General features: G+C 39.4%; 2 long non-coding RNA genes across 3 annotated transcripts; one reads left to right on the top strand and one right to left on the bottom strand.

Annotated features, from left to right (window-relative positions):
• Positions 1-623: 623 nt before the first annotated feature.
• On the bottom strand, positions 624-13,462 carry LOC120744274. Of its 2 annotated transcripts, XR_005698331.1 has the most exons (6): positions 12,331-13,462; positions 11,511-11,684; positions 10,778-10,782; positions 5,057-5,119; positions 3,267-3,303; positions 2,627-3,128 (listed from the first exon to the last, which is right to left on the bottom strand). It is a non-coding gene; the product is annotated as an uncharacterized LOC120744274 (long non-coding RNA). The 2 variants fall into 2 exon arrangements; XR_005698330.1 differs by lacking the exons at positions 2,627-3,128; positions 3,267-3,303; positions 5,057-5,119; positions 10,778-10,782 and adding an exon at positions 624-1,150.
• On the top strand, positions 8,838-9,271 carry LOC120744275. Its single transcript, XR_005698332.1, has 2 exons — positions 8,838-8,983; positions 9,063-9,271. It is a non-coding gene; the product is annotated as an uncharacterized LOC120744275 (long non-coding RNA).
• Positions 13,463-15,254: the final 1,792 nt, after the last annotated feature.

Below are 15,254 nucleotides of genomic sequence, written 5' to 3'. Positions count from 1 at the left end.
ATGAATCCCACAACCGCTTCCGTAAACACGTTGACATCATCATCGGAGCTGTTTCTGAACATGCCCCAGTCTGCGTCATCGAGTGCGTCCTGTAACGCGGCCACCGATTGATCCGTCCAGCGCGCGACCTTCCTCTGAACCGGAACTTCCTGTTTCAGCCTTTGTTTGTATTTTGGCATGAGGAAGATGGCGGCGTGATCAGATTTGCCAAACGGGGGGCGGGATTTTGCCTTGTAGCCGTCCTTGACCGTAGTGTAGCAGTGGTCCAGTGTCCTTTCACCTCTGGTGGGGCAGGTGATGTGTTGATAAAAGTTCGGCGCTGCGCGTTTGAGGTTGGCGCTATTAAAGTCCCCCGTCACAATAAGCGCAGCGTCCCGGTGTTGTGTCTGGTGCTGTGTGAGTGCCTCATGCAGCTCGCATAAGGCGGTGACCGTGTCCGCTTGTGGTGGAATATAAACGGCACTTATAATGACCGATGTAAATTCCCGAGGTAGATAAAAAGGACGACACATGATGGACAGTAGTTCCAGCCTCTCGCCCTAAAGCAGCTTGGATAGGCTCCAGCGCCCCCGCGACCCTGAAAAGGATAAGTGGAAGCGAATGGATGGATGGATGGATGTACAAGCTCTGAAGTATAAACTGAATATTCCCCACAGTTCCCCATCATTCCACAGGGTGAAGCTGCAGCTCAAAACACTACAACCACAACCTACACTAGTTCAAAGCACACTGATTCTCAGTGTTGTGTCATAAACAGAAATATTCTGCAGAGACTTTTTTAAAGAATATTTAAATGAATAAAATAGATGAACTAAAATGCAGGTGAATATGGAGCAGAGGGGGTGGAGTCAGTGTGTGTCTGCAGAGAGTGTGTAGAAGGACAGAGCAGCAGCAGAGCAGTCCAGACATACTGCTGAGGGAGACATAGGAATGATGGTGGACTCTGCTGTGTCTGACAGCAGAGCTGTTCCCACAGCAGTTCACTCTGCAGCACTAACAGTCATCTGAACTGCTTCTCATTCCTCTGTCAGTCACTGCCGGATTAAACTCTGCTTTTCACTCCACTTCCCAGTAACAATGACCAGTTGGAACATCTCCCCAAACACAAGCCGCTGCTGTCCTTTCTTAGCCCTGGTAACTTCACTTCCAGCTGTAGAACAAAGAATAAAAGAACAGAGATGATAAATGAGTGTTTACAGAGGCTCTCTTCAGCAGCTGTCAGTCAGTGTTGCAGGAAATCCAGCAAAAAGAGCAGCAGGGACTTGGTTGTGGTGGAGCAGCTGCGTGCCTTCCTCTCAGTTTTGGACTTAATATGCAGAACTAGAAACACTTTATACTTATACTTTATACTTACTTTATTACTGTACCAACACTTTAGTGATGGCTCTCTGTGTTTTCATGAACATCTCATCTATTTCTGAATCACTTAATAAACAGAGACTGTCCCTGAAGATATCTGGATGAAACCCCTAAGAGAAGGACAAATATATATAAAATATAATTTTTTTAATATATAAAATATATATAAAATAGTAGCAGAGCTTCCGTTCTGCATGCTAATAAATGTACTCTTAAATAACACCCAGTTAATTTCTCTGCTTCAGTCAAATTGATCTCAGACCTGTCACGAAGATGAAGCTAATCTGGTGTGTAGTGTTAAAATGAATACAAAAATATGTGAGATCAGATTGGAGAGTTTGATTCAAATTGTATGGCTGTCAGTTAGAATCCAGCTTTATTTCTTGTAGACATGAACACAACACTAATTATCTTCACAGAACTTAAACACCTGATCACAAAAAGATTTTTGGATCATCTGACTGGTCGAATGTCATCTGTCTCCTCTTACATCTTCAATGAATAAAGCAGGCACTGAAAAGTTTTACAGAAAACACAGGAGTTTTGCTTTCATACTAACTTTCTTTAGCACAATACTTCTGAAGCAAAGATGGAGTACACCCTCTACTGACCTCATACACTCTAGTCTGCAGTGTGGATTTTTGGCTAGATCAGAGAGCAGCTCCACATCTGAATCCTTCAGTTTAGAATAGAATAGGATTCAACTTTATTGTCATTGCACATGTCACAGGTACAGGGCAATGAAATGCAGTTTGCATCCATCCAGAAGTGCTTTAGCCATGATATAGATATATTACAATGTATACATTTACTTGTAAATATGTGTTGGCTTTACTTGTAAATATGTGTTGGCTTTAGGGTCAAAATCTCAAATTGAAGGTTAAAATTGCATAATTGTAACAAAAAATTAATTCATTTGAAATTAATCTCTGAGGAAAAATTACTTTGAATTTACTAACAAAGGTTTAGTAAAAAAAAATGACTAAAATATCCATTATAAAGAAATGAAAACCTTTTGTGTTTAAGTAAAACTCAAATTGGATTCAATAATTTTCCAATTAAACTTTATAAATAATGACTGAATAGTAAGAGAAAATCAAATTAATTTAACTTTTCTGAGTAAAATGAATCAATTTCACAAAGAGAACATTCAAACAGTAATTGTTTTTATTGTGGAATATAAAATGTATACAAAATTTATAATTAACATTTTTCTGATTAATTTAGATTGCATGCACTGAAATTCTTCACTAGTGCTTGGAATAATAATAATAATAATAGGAAGAATAGACCATACTTAGAAATACAGTTTCAGCCAACTTCTCAAGAAGGTCAGTCTTTACTTTGGAAAAGTAGAAGATTTCCATTCTTTTTATACTCCTCAGTGGCTCTTTCCAGTTACATTTCAGTTTTGTATGCTGACTGTGGAATAGGGAACAGCGTTGGCCAGGTCTCACAAAGTTCTGCCTTTTGAGAATAATGGTGTCCCGAGAAGTAGTTGCAGCAGAGTCTGCATTGGATACAACTGGATTGGATGATGAGTCATAGTCAGCTGACAGTTGATCAGTGTCTTTGTCTTTTATCTGGTCACTTCTGCGAATAGTGAAGTAGTCCTGAAATTTTGGTTTAAAATACTGAACTCGTTTGAAATCCCAAAGGTATCCTTCACAACACTTTGCAGCTCCTTTTCTGTTGGTGGGATCCCTGATGGAAGAACCAACTTCTCGATTTGGTCATCAGTGATTACATGGAGCTCTATCTCGTTCAACCTAGAATAAAATGTAAATGGGCAGAGTTAACTTAGTAGGGTCAACTTAGTCATTTTCTTCTGCTTCAATTTCAAAACTAGTAGTTTAATTCAATACAATCATCCATCACAACCTATTTAAAATTCATAGTCTACATACTGATCAGCTGAATTTAAGTTGAGGGATCTTCCAGCAACTGAAAAGAAGACAACATTAATAACAATCACACTCTCCGAAGTAAAAATTTTACACACAAATTGTTAAAGACAAATTTGAATTAATACTAAAATTTTTAAAGGTGAGGTTCACATATAAAACGAAAGGTCCAAACGCATAGAAAAATCTCAGTTTTCAAAAATACTCTGGTACTACGTGTGGACGTAGCCTGATACACCAACCAAGTTTAACTGGAAACTCGCATCATCCCTCTATGTGAGCTGTGCCTGCACTAAAGTCACAGGGCTCCGACAGCATGAAAATGTAAACCAGTTATGTTGCTGGACTGAGCCACTTTAGCTTAATTACCACAACTGAAAAACACTGCATGGAGACAAAAGCTTCAAAAAACTGTGACTGACAAAATCCCGCACAATTGTTTTTAACTACATCACTGAGTGATGTAAATGAGGGAGGTTACAGCCCATCGAAATACATCATTAATATATGTTTTAATATGATAAAACATGTGGTTAGTCAAAGCTCTGAAGTAACACAGCCACAAAAGCTTGGAAAGTGATCTTATGCTAACAGTCCACTTCGTGCCATTTTGCGTAAAAATACAATACTGTCATTACAGTGGTCATTATTAATCTAATTTTGACGTATCATACTGTTTAGAACTAGGGATGGGTATCGTTTAGGTTTTATCCGATACCGGTGCCAAATCGGTACTTTTGAAACGGTGCCGGTGCTTAAACGGTGCTCGAACCGGTGCTTAAAGAATGGAGAACACAAAATTGGTCCATAAACCTCTCATGTTCAGCTGGTTTTTGTAAAAAGATAACAATGTTAGCCTTTTCTGCAGCTATGGGGCATATATGGTATCACTCTTGGCTGGGAGCAGTGCTTAAACAATGGAAAAAACACAAACTTTGTCCAAAAACCTCTCATGTTTAACTGTTTCCCACTTTTTCTTTGGTCATTTTAGCCTTTTTGGCCAGGGTGAAGGGAGTATCTGCCATCAAACAAGAAGACAGACGCATGTAGCAATGATGATGTTTGCTAGTTCACCTTACCTGCATTAATGTAATAACGTGTTTAGCCTACTCAACGTAAATTACACACGAACAACATTAAGCTACTCACGCAGAGAAGAACGGCTGCTGCTGCATCATCATCCTCATCATTTCTGCTACACTGGCAGGGCTAGGGGCCAGGACTCTATTCTTCGGGTTTTTGGGGGATGTTGCTCCGGGTCCGATAACTGGCAACCCACCCGACGTGCATGGTGTGAGGTCTCGCAGCAAGCTATCAAATACGGCGCATTTCTCGGCTTTTAAAAAAACGCTATGCGTCGCCAGCTGTTTAATCGGATTCTTGGTGTTACCTCCTTTGACAGTATCACAGTATCAGCTTAAAGCACTTGTTGCAGGCTGCTGAGTTTACATATTTTGCTGTGAAGTACAGCCAGAATTTTGACCGCTTCGCCTTGGACATTTTTAATCTGTAGCTCTGCTCTAACAGAACGTACGTACCTGGCCCCGCCTACTATCCTCGGAAACATAAAATGATTGGCTAGAAGTGTATCACAGCTCAGGAAAAAAAAGCACCGAAATAAAGCACCGAAATGTGCGCTGCTTTTCGGTCTGGTTACTACCGTTTATGTCAGAACCGGTGCCATCATGGCACCGGACACCGGTACCCATCCCTATTTAGAACTTTTACTCAAAACTGCTATACGTTATTGTTTAAAACGGGTCGTATATTCGTACAAATTAAGATAATCTTACCTCGGACAAAATGGAGATCATCCACTGCTGAGCTGTGTGTGTCCTGCACGTGGCACAAACAGACTACGGGCGGAAGTGTAGAATGATAGAAATGAAAATGCTTTCATTAGTTAAATCTATTAGATTTCTTCATTTTTCACGGTACTCATACATTTTTGTTAAATCTGCTCAACAAACTATTGCTTAATTTACCCCAAACAAAATTGTGTAAATTTAAATAACTGAACATCTCAAAAATGTTTAATTTTGCTTAGATTTAATTAAAACAACACATACATGTTTTTACTGAGTAATAGTTACTATTACTTTCCTATTAGATACTAATTAACGCAAATCACAGTTTTTACAGTGTGTGCACACACACACACACACACACACACACACACACACATATATACACACACACACACACATATATACACACACACACATATACACACACATATACACACACACACACACACACACACACATATACACACACACACACACACATATACACACACACACATACACACACACACACATATACACACACACACACACACATATACACACACACACACACACACACATATACACACACACACACACACACACACACACACACACACACATACACACACACACACACATATACACACACACACACACACACACACACACATACATATATATATATAATTTTCTGAGTCCTTGGTTGTACCGTTTTGATTATTGTCATTTCCCTAGGTTTCAATTACGGCTGTTACGGGTTTAGTTCTTAGGTTTTGTGTGATGGCTCCCCTGTGTTCTGTGTTATGTCTACTGTGCCTTTCTCTCCCATGTTCCAGGTCCCTATGTTCTGTCTCCCCAGTCTAGTCAAGTTTACATGTCTAGAGTTTAGTTTGTGTGTTTACTGTTCTACTTTGAAGGTATGTGTCTCATGTCATTGTTTCTAGTTTTGCTTCCCTTGTCTTATCCAGTCCAATTACTCCCAGCTGTGCTCTCCTTCTGTGTCTCATTTCCATCGTTATCCCTCAGTGTATTTAAGCCCTGTGTTTCTTTTTGTTAGTGTTGCGTCCTCCCTCATAACTGTGTGTGATTAGCCTCCCCCCGTACGATTTATTATCAGTTTTCCCAGTTTAGTTTTGTATCGTTTTGCCTTGTTTTTAGCAATAAAGCTGCATTTTTGAGTTCACATTCCGTCTTGGTGACTTTTACATTTGGGTCCTCTCCTGCCTACACACAGCCGTTTTGTGACAGACACCTACTGTAAGAGCCAATTAAAGGTTAATTTTATTGGTACTGGTAAAATGATTAGAGGAGAAATATATGTTTGATGTTAAGAATATAATTCTAGTTGATTTTAAAATACTGTTTGTTAAATGTATAGAATAGAGAAGTGCAACATTCTAAAGCGCTTTTTAGTATTTTGGGCTTCCGGCACACTGTAATTACGTAGTTGGGGAGTCGGATAAGCTGGAAGCAACACAGTTTTTTGACCGAGTCTTGCCATGTAAATTAAAAGTTTCAATAAACATTTTTTTTGCAAGAAAAGTACCTGGACTTGCTCGCGTTTCAAATGCATGTTGCCGGACTGCAGTGGCGGCTCCTGAAAAAAATCTCAGGGGGGGCAATTTTTATGATATCGACTAAAATGACCCATTTAATGAGTACATCAAACAACACAATTTTAATTTGTTGCTAGGTGATTAACTCATACAGTGATACCTCATGCCCACTAGATGGCAACACACAACAGAAAGCTTTCCTCTAGCTACATAAGTTACAGGTAGAAAGCGAAAGAAATTAGCATCCAGTAGCCTTTAAGCAAAAATGAATGTGTCCACTTACTCATTACTTAGGCTACATCAATCCAATGTTGTGTGGTGTAATCAAGCAACAATATAAAGCCGGCTGCATCATATAAATCAATATGCACAGCCTGTCAGCCACGACTTGCGCTGGAACCAACTCCGACAAAAAGTCCTGTTGTATGCTTTTGACTTCTCCTTCGTTGCCTGGGTTAGTTGAATTTCGGGCTTGTCAGGTCCCAACTCTTTAACTTGCAGTTTTTCTGCCATTGTCCTTCTGGCAAAAGGGTAGGTTAGAAGCGATCTAACCGAATTTGGGGGAGGCTGTGCCTCAACCGTTAACAATACCGCTGCCATCGTCTCTCTCTGACCTTATAGCTCACTTAGGCTACTGACTGAGGTAAAATTCTAGAACAGCAAATCTTCGCGCGTTTTCTGCAGGGGCGCAATTTTAAGCGCCCCCAAACCATTTAATTCAGCGACGCTGATAGGTCAAATATTTATTATTTTCCCCTGGCAACCATTTAATGATAGGCTATTTCGCTGCATATCAAGGGCGCTTTGACGAGCGCCCCAGAAGAAGAAAAACACCGTTTGTTGGTTGAACTTTAATGAGTCAGCTGGTGAAAATGTTAAAATACGCCTGGCTGTATATGGGCACACACATAGTAAAACTATCATTGATGAATTTTTTAAAAATATATATTTTTACTCCTCCACATTTGGGGGGGCGGAGCCCGAGCGCCCCCTATGGGCCAGCCGCCACTGCCGGACTGACTCCTAAAGGTGGTACAGAAGAGTGAAATAGAGACGGAGTGCCGCCGCTACACCTACATTCTTCACTCTAAACTACGACAAATTTTGAACACAGCAAAATTGTCCATAAAAATAAGAAACCATAGGACACCTGAATTAAAAACAAACACACACACTTATGGGCAGAAATCTGTGCCATCAGAAACTGAATTTGAATAAGTTCAATTTGAATTTGAATTGCTCAGATTGAATCTGAATTGTAACTTGAATAAATGCTTTTGAAAACTGAATTTGAATTAGTCTAAATTGAAATTGAATTTATACTTTGAAAATGAATTGATTTGCTTTGAAACTGCATTTTATCCTTTAAAAATTCAGCTCTCGAATAATTTCAGTTTCACTTCTCACCATTCAGTTTCAGTTCTACAATTCAATTTCAGTTCCAAAATTCAGTTTTTTGGAACTTACATCCGGTTCTGGTTCAAGCGCAGATTAATAGAACTACGTTTTACTAGCGGACCGAAAGTGTTACTGACGGGAATCTACAGCGTCTTGAGCTGAATTAAGACTTCAGAAGTCATTCGTCATGTCGAATGACCAGCGGATAAACTCTCAGGTTGGTAATAAATGTATTACATGTATAAGAACAAGCGTCATGTTAACAAATGATAGCCGTAAGGTAACTTTTATGCTTATTGTAGCTGTTAGCTCAAAACGCTAATTTAGCGTAGTTTGCCCTGAATTCAGCTTTGACAAACAAATATGATCGACTGTTTCTAGTAGAATTCCAAAGTTGTCATCTTGGACCCTCTCAGAGTACCCCCTCTGTATGCTTGCAGAGACCCCTACAGTAGGGAAACATGCAAAGCGGTGTCCAAACCTTTGTATTTTAGCTTTATTTATGTCTTACACAGCATCCCAACTCTTTAGCTAACTTAATAACTTTAGCTAAAGTGAATAGTTAGTCTAATTCATTAGTGCAGCATTACTGGATCACCTCTGTTTGAAATGATATAATGTGATATACAACTATCACTGAAACAGCAAACTTTGTAAATAAGCAAACAACATTTCTCATTCTCTAAACGTTTGGCCACAGCTGTAGATTACACTATCAGTGCTTGTTCACTCTTGACAATAATTACATTTCTAAATTCTCTTTGTGCATTTACAGGTATACAATATCTAATATTTTATCTAAATGACTGCTTTGTCTTTGAAAAGGTGAAGAGCCTGAGGCCGGTGACAGTCCAGTTCTACTCTAAGTACATCCTTACAGTGGCTCACAGGACAAGGCCACATTCCTGTCCTGCCAGAAGAGAAGAGAAACTTCAGAGTCTTCATGCAGTTCAACCACACCTGTCATATTCCATATGTCATATTCCATATGACAGGGGTCTCAAACTCCAGTCCTCAAGGGTCAAAGTGTCATGCAACTTTTCCATGCCCTCGAGGACTGGAGTTTGAGACCCCTGCCGTATGGTGTTCATGCTGTTTTCTACCCCACAGTTACAGCATGTCTGACTGCCTGTTCAGGATATGCAAAAATATATGATGAGTTTAAGCATGTGATGACTAAGGCCTTCCATTATGGTGTTTGTCATCACATGTCACAGACATCTGGATGATCATTTGGAATAAACAAAAAACTAAAAACTTGTTACTTCATCTTTTATCTTTATTATTATTATTATTATTATTATTGTTGTTGTTCTTATTTTACACTTTTCATTGTTAGGCATTAGGTTTATTTGTAGTAGTCCTTTCCAACGTCTTTCCCTCTTCCATGTTACGGTGTCAGCTTGTCAGCATCTATTTGGGTTTGGAAGTGGAACAGAAAGTAAAGAAATCCAAAGTGCCATTAAAACCAGGAGAGGTTCTTATATTTCAGAAGAAGGGATTAATTCAAAAGAAATGACCTCAATGCCATATTTTATTTAGGAACCCAAGAGAGCACTTTGCAAAATAACACATTCTTATAATTTCACCCTCAGATGAGCCAAGCTACGACTGTCAGGGAAGGTGATGTAGGTACAGAGCATATGAGAGTGGTTAAGTTAATGTCTCTTGTCTAGATGAAGGCACAAGAGGGATCAATGGCAAGGCGTAGAGATTCAGTGTCTTCAGTCTTCAGTGGACACTCCATTTCTGGCACAAAACACCTGTAAAAGATGGCCGATTTAGGAGGTGACCCGACAACTTCAGCCTGTCAAACATATTAATGGAGCAGTATGCTTTAAAAAAAAAAAATCTAATTAAGCATGCACTCAGTACCCTAAGAATTATTATGGTAGTTAAACACTGATAGTTGTATATCATATTATATCACTTCAAACAGAGGTGATCCAGTAATGCTGCACTAATGAATTAGACTAACTATTCACTTTAGCTAAAGTTATTAAGTTAGCTAAAGAGTTGGGATGCTGTGTAAGACATAAATAAAGCTAAAATACAAAGGTTTGGACACCGTTTTGCATGTTTCCCTACTGTAGGGGTCTCTGCAAGCATACAGAGGGGGTACTCTGAGAGGGTCCAAGATGACAACTTTGGAATTCTACTAGAAACAGTCGATCATATTTGTTTGTCAAAGCTGAATTCAGGGCAAACTACGCTAAATTAGCGTTTTGAGCTAACAGCTACAATAAGCATAAAAGTTACCTTACGGCTATCATTTGTTAACATGACGCTTGTTCTTATACATGTAATACATTTATTACCAACCTGAGAGTTTATCCGCTGGTCATTCGACATGACGAATGACTTCTGAAGTCTTAATTCAGCTCAAGACGCTGTAGATTCCCGTCAGTAACACTTTCGGTCCGCTAGTAAAACGTAGTTCTATTAATCTGCGCTTGAACCGGAACCGGATGTAAGTTCCAAAAAACTGAATTTTGGAACTGAAATTGAATTGTAGAACTGAAACTGAATGGTGAGAAGTGAAACTGAAATTATTCGAGAGCTGAATTTTTAAAGGATAAAATGCAGTTTCAAAGCAAATCAATTCATTTTCAAAGTATAAATTCAATTTCAATTTAGACTAATTCAAATTCAGTTTTCAAAAGCATTTATTCAAGTTACAATTCAGATTCAATCTGAGCAATTCAAATTCAAATTGAACTTATTCAAATTCAGTTTCTGATGGCACAGATTTCTGCCCATACACACTTACCTCAACTAAGTTGTATATGGAAAAAAAAAAAAAAAAAAAAAAAAAGAGGCTTTTGTTAGCGTGGGACCCGGTAATGTGGGGAAGTAACAATAATAATAATGTTTAAAAAGTCCACATGACAAAGCAGGTTCTGTTTACAATTAAAAACTAAACTTAAAGAGAAAGCAAAGCTACTTCCAATATCAAGTTATTAAAAACAAAACGATGACAACAAAAATTAGAAGCTCATCAAAAAGAACAAACTCAAATCACTCTCAGACATCTGACAGAGTCCTCTAACCAGAAAGAAGACTTCAATTGCCACAAACACAGACTACATGCTGAAGAACAAAAGCTATATGGCCCTCAGGTTTTCCTATCTCAGATTACTGTGAGGTAACCTTTTTCTTTTCTTTTTTTTTAAACCTAGAGAACAGAATTGTTGATTTTATCCTCGACTACTGGTTTGGTGTATGGATTGTAAAGGACCCAATGTGAAAGACACTGGAGGCAGAGCATTCTAACTAGAAGTAATCTTCAGTAGCCATATCTAAAAGGAAAACCAGTACTGAAAGTACTGAAAACAGAGATTACTAACACATAAAATATCACACTAGGCCACAAATATATCCAATGCATCACCACGGGGGAGGGGGGCAGAGACAGGGAACATTACATTCATCACACAGCATAGGTGTCAGTTTATAAGGGACTTGCTTAACACTTCAAACTAAGGCACATTCAGTAAACTGACCTCAGAGTTTCCAGTCTACAATTTGGGCTCTTCAATGCAGCAGACAGCAGATCCACTCCTGAATCCTGCATCACATTCAAGCTCAGGTCCAGCTCTGTCACATGGGAGTTCTTGGCCTTTAGAGCTGAGGCTATGGTTTCATAGTGAGTCAGTGACAGTTGACATCCAGAAAGTCTACAATGACAGATACATTTTTAAAAATTTGTTATAAAGATAGCACGTTTTTCATACATTTCATGTGGAAATGGGGTGCTCACGCACAAATCTGTGGTTATCTTATATTATTTGCCCACTAGATGTCCTCATCAGTTCACTCCCTTGTCCTTTGCCCTAAAGGCCCAAAGGTGTACAAATGCAGATATGATAATCATGTAGATTTGAATTAGGTATGAAAAAGTGATGCAATGGTGGCCTTCTGATGCTAAGTCACCCAAAATGACATTGCACCTAAAAACTTAGTCAATAACACTCAAGGCAACAACAAGGCAAAGACAAAACAAACAACCACAACAATGACAACCACAGTCACATTTTTTTATTACTGCATCCATCCACTTATGCTGAGCGGCCAGGTCTAACAGTATTCTTTCTCAAATAATGGATTAGGCAAAATAAATGTAAATAATAGCAATAATTTCTGTAACAAGGACAACCTTTAGCCTTATGTCATTGTACATTATATGCAATACCCTCATTCTTTTATCACTACAAAAGATAAATAAAAAAGATAAAACACACACACACAGAAAAATAATCAACCACAAAAAAAACAAAAAAACAGAACAGCTTAATTAACACTGATTTAAGATGTTAATCACACCTTGTCTCACCAAGCCTTTCTGCAGTTCCTCACAGCTGGAATCAATTTCCATTTTCCCACCAATGTTGTGTTAAACTTCCACAGATCCAACTCATCCAGAACCTCTTCAAATGTTTGCAGCATTAAGACCAGAAAAGTGCACTGGGACTCCGAGAGGGCTCTCCCTAATTTGGTCTTTGACCTCAGGAACTCTTGGATTTCCTGATGCAATGTGCGGTCATTCATCTCCAACAGACAGTAGATGATGTTGATGCTTCTGTCCGGAGACATGTTGTAAATGTTCATTGTCGTCACATTGTTGATGACTCGCTGGGTGATTGATAATGCTCTGGGTCTTTCCTCTGTTTGACCCCACAGGCCTCTGAGGTTTCTATAGCTGTTTAGTGTCATTGTTTGAATTGAATTCTTTGAATTGAAAAGGTCTATGAGTCTGTCATTTATTTGCGTATTTGTCTCTGTCTGACCAAGTAGATCTCCTAAGAGTCTCTGGTTGGACTCCAGAAAGAGACCATGAAGGAAGCGAACAAACAGGTCCAGGTGGCCATTTTTACTTTCGAGGGATTTCTGCATGACTCTCCACAAAAATTTATCCAAAAATAATATATCTGTGGATGATGATGAATAAGATACTAAAGATTAAGGATAAATACAAAGACCATTTCTCAGGAACTTCTGAAGCACTTCTGTCTTCTGGTTGGTGTAACAGTGAAACATGTAGACTGCAGCCAGAAACTCCTGAAAGCTCAGATGAACAAAGTAGTAGACTGGTTTCTGAAAGATACCACATTCTCTTTTGAAGACATTTGTACAGACTCTTGAGTACAAAGAGACCCCTGGACCATTGATATCATGTTGCTCCATGTCTTCTCGGTAAAACACAATGTTTCCTTTCTCTAGATGTTCAAATGCCAGGCTTCCCAGCTTCAGAATATCTTGCTTATCAGTCTCCATCAGTTTTTGTGGACGTGTTTTATGTCCCTCATGGTACTCATATTTTTTTGGTTGAATTAGTAGAAAATGTAAGTACATGTTAGTCATGGTCTTGGGCAGCTCTCCTCTCTACAGGGAGTGCAGAATTATTAGGCAAATGAGTATTTTGTCCACATCATCCTCTTCATGCATGTTGTCTTACTCCAAGCTGTATAGGCTCGAAAGCCTACTACCAATTAAGCATATTAGGTGATGTGCGTCTCTGTAATGAGAAGGGGTGTGGTCTAATGACATCAACACCCTATATCAGGTGTGCATAATTATTAGGCAACTTCCTTTCCTTTGGCAAAATGGGTCAAAAGAAGGACTTGACAGGCTCAGAAAAGTCAAAAATAGTGAGATATCTTGCAGAGGGATGCAGCAGTCTCAAAATTGCAAAGCTTCTGAAGCGTGATCATTGAACAATCAAGCGTTTCATTCAAAATAGTCAACAGGGTCGCAAGAAGCGTGTGGAAAAACCAAGGCACAAAATAACTGCCCATGAACTGAGAAAAGTCAAGCGTGCAGCTGCCAAGATGCCACTTGCCACCAGTTTGGCCATATTTCAGAGATGCAACATCACTGGAGTGCCCAAAAGCACAAGGTGTGCAATACTCAGAGACATGGCCAAGGTAAGAAAGGCTGAAAGACGACCACCACTGAACAAGACACACAAGCTGAAACGTCAAGACTGGGCCAAGAAATATCTCAAGACTGATTTTTCTAAGGTTTTATGGACTGATGAAATGAGAGTGAGTCTTGATGGGCCAGATGGATGGGCCCGTGGCTGGATTGGTAAAGGGCAGAGAGCTCCAGTCCGACTCAGACGCCAGCAAGGTGGAGGTGGAGTACTGGTTTGGGCTGGTATCATCAAAGATGAGCTTGTGGGGCCTTTTCAGGTTGAGGATGGAGTCAAGCTCAACTCCCAGTCCTACTGCCAGTTTCTGGAAGACACCTTCTTCAAGCAGTGGTACAGGAAGAAGTCTGCATCCTTCAAGAAAAAACATGATTTTCATGCAGGACAATGCTCCATCACACACGTCCAAGTACTCCACAGCGTGGCTGGCAAGAAAGGGTATAAAAGAAGAAAAACTAATGACATGGCCACCTTGTTCACCTGATCTGAACCCCATTGAGAACCTGTGGTCCATCATCAAATGTGAGATTTACAAGGAGGGAAAACAGTACACCTCTCTGAACAGTGTCTGGGAGGCTGTGGTTGCTGCTGCACGCAATGTTGATGGTGAACAGATCAAAACACTGACAGAATCCATGGATGGCAGGCTTTTGAGTGTCCTTGCAAAGAAAGGTGGCTATATTGGTCGCTGATTTGTTTTTGTTTTGTTTTTGAATGTCAGAAATGTATATTTGTGAATGTGGAGATGTTATATTGGTTTCACTGGTAAAAATAAATAATTGAAATGGGTATATATTTGTTTTTTGTTAAGTTGCCTAATAATTATGCACAGTAATAGTCACCTGCACACACAGATATCCCCCTAAAATAGCTAAAACTAAAAACAAACTAAAAACTACTTCCAAAAACATTCAGCTTTGATATTAATGAGATTTTTGGGTTCATTGAGAACATGGTTGTTGTTCAATAATAAAATTATTCCTCAAAAATACAACTTGCCTAATAATTCTGCACTCCCTGTAGTCAACATGTGCTCCAGAACTGTAGCAGTGATCCAGCAGAAGACTGGGATTCTAGACATGATGTGGAGACTGCTGAATGTCTTCATGTGGGAGATGATTCTGCTGGACAGCTCTTCATCATTGAATCTCCTCCTGAAGTACTCCTCCTTCTGGGCGTCAGTGAAGCCTCGTACTTCTGTTATCCTGTCAACACATGTAGGAGGGATCTGACTGGCTGCTGCAGGTCGAGAAGTTATCCAGATGAGAGCCGAGGGAAGCAGATTCCCCTTGATGAGATTTGTCAGCAGCTCGCTAAC

The sequence above is a fragment of the Simochromis diagramma genome, unplaced genomic scaffold, assembly GCF_900408965.1.
Source record: "Simochromis diagramma unplaced genomic scaffold, fSimDia1.1 OVJJ01000557.1, whole genome shotgun sequence".
Taxonomy (NCBI): Eukaryota; Metazoa; Chordata; class Actinopteri; order Cichliformes; family Cichlidae; genus Simochromis; species Simochromis diagramma.
Note: the sequence above shows the minus strand (reverse complement) of the source record. Positions and strands in the feature narration are given on the sequence as shown.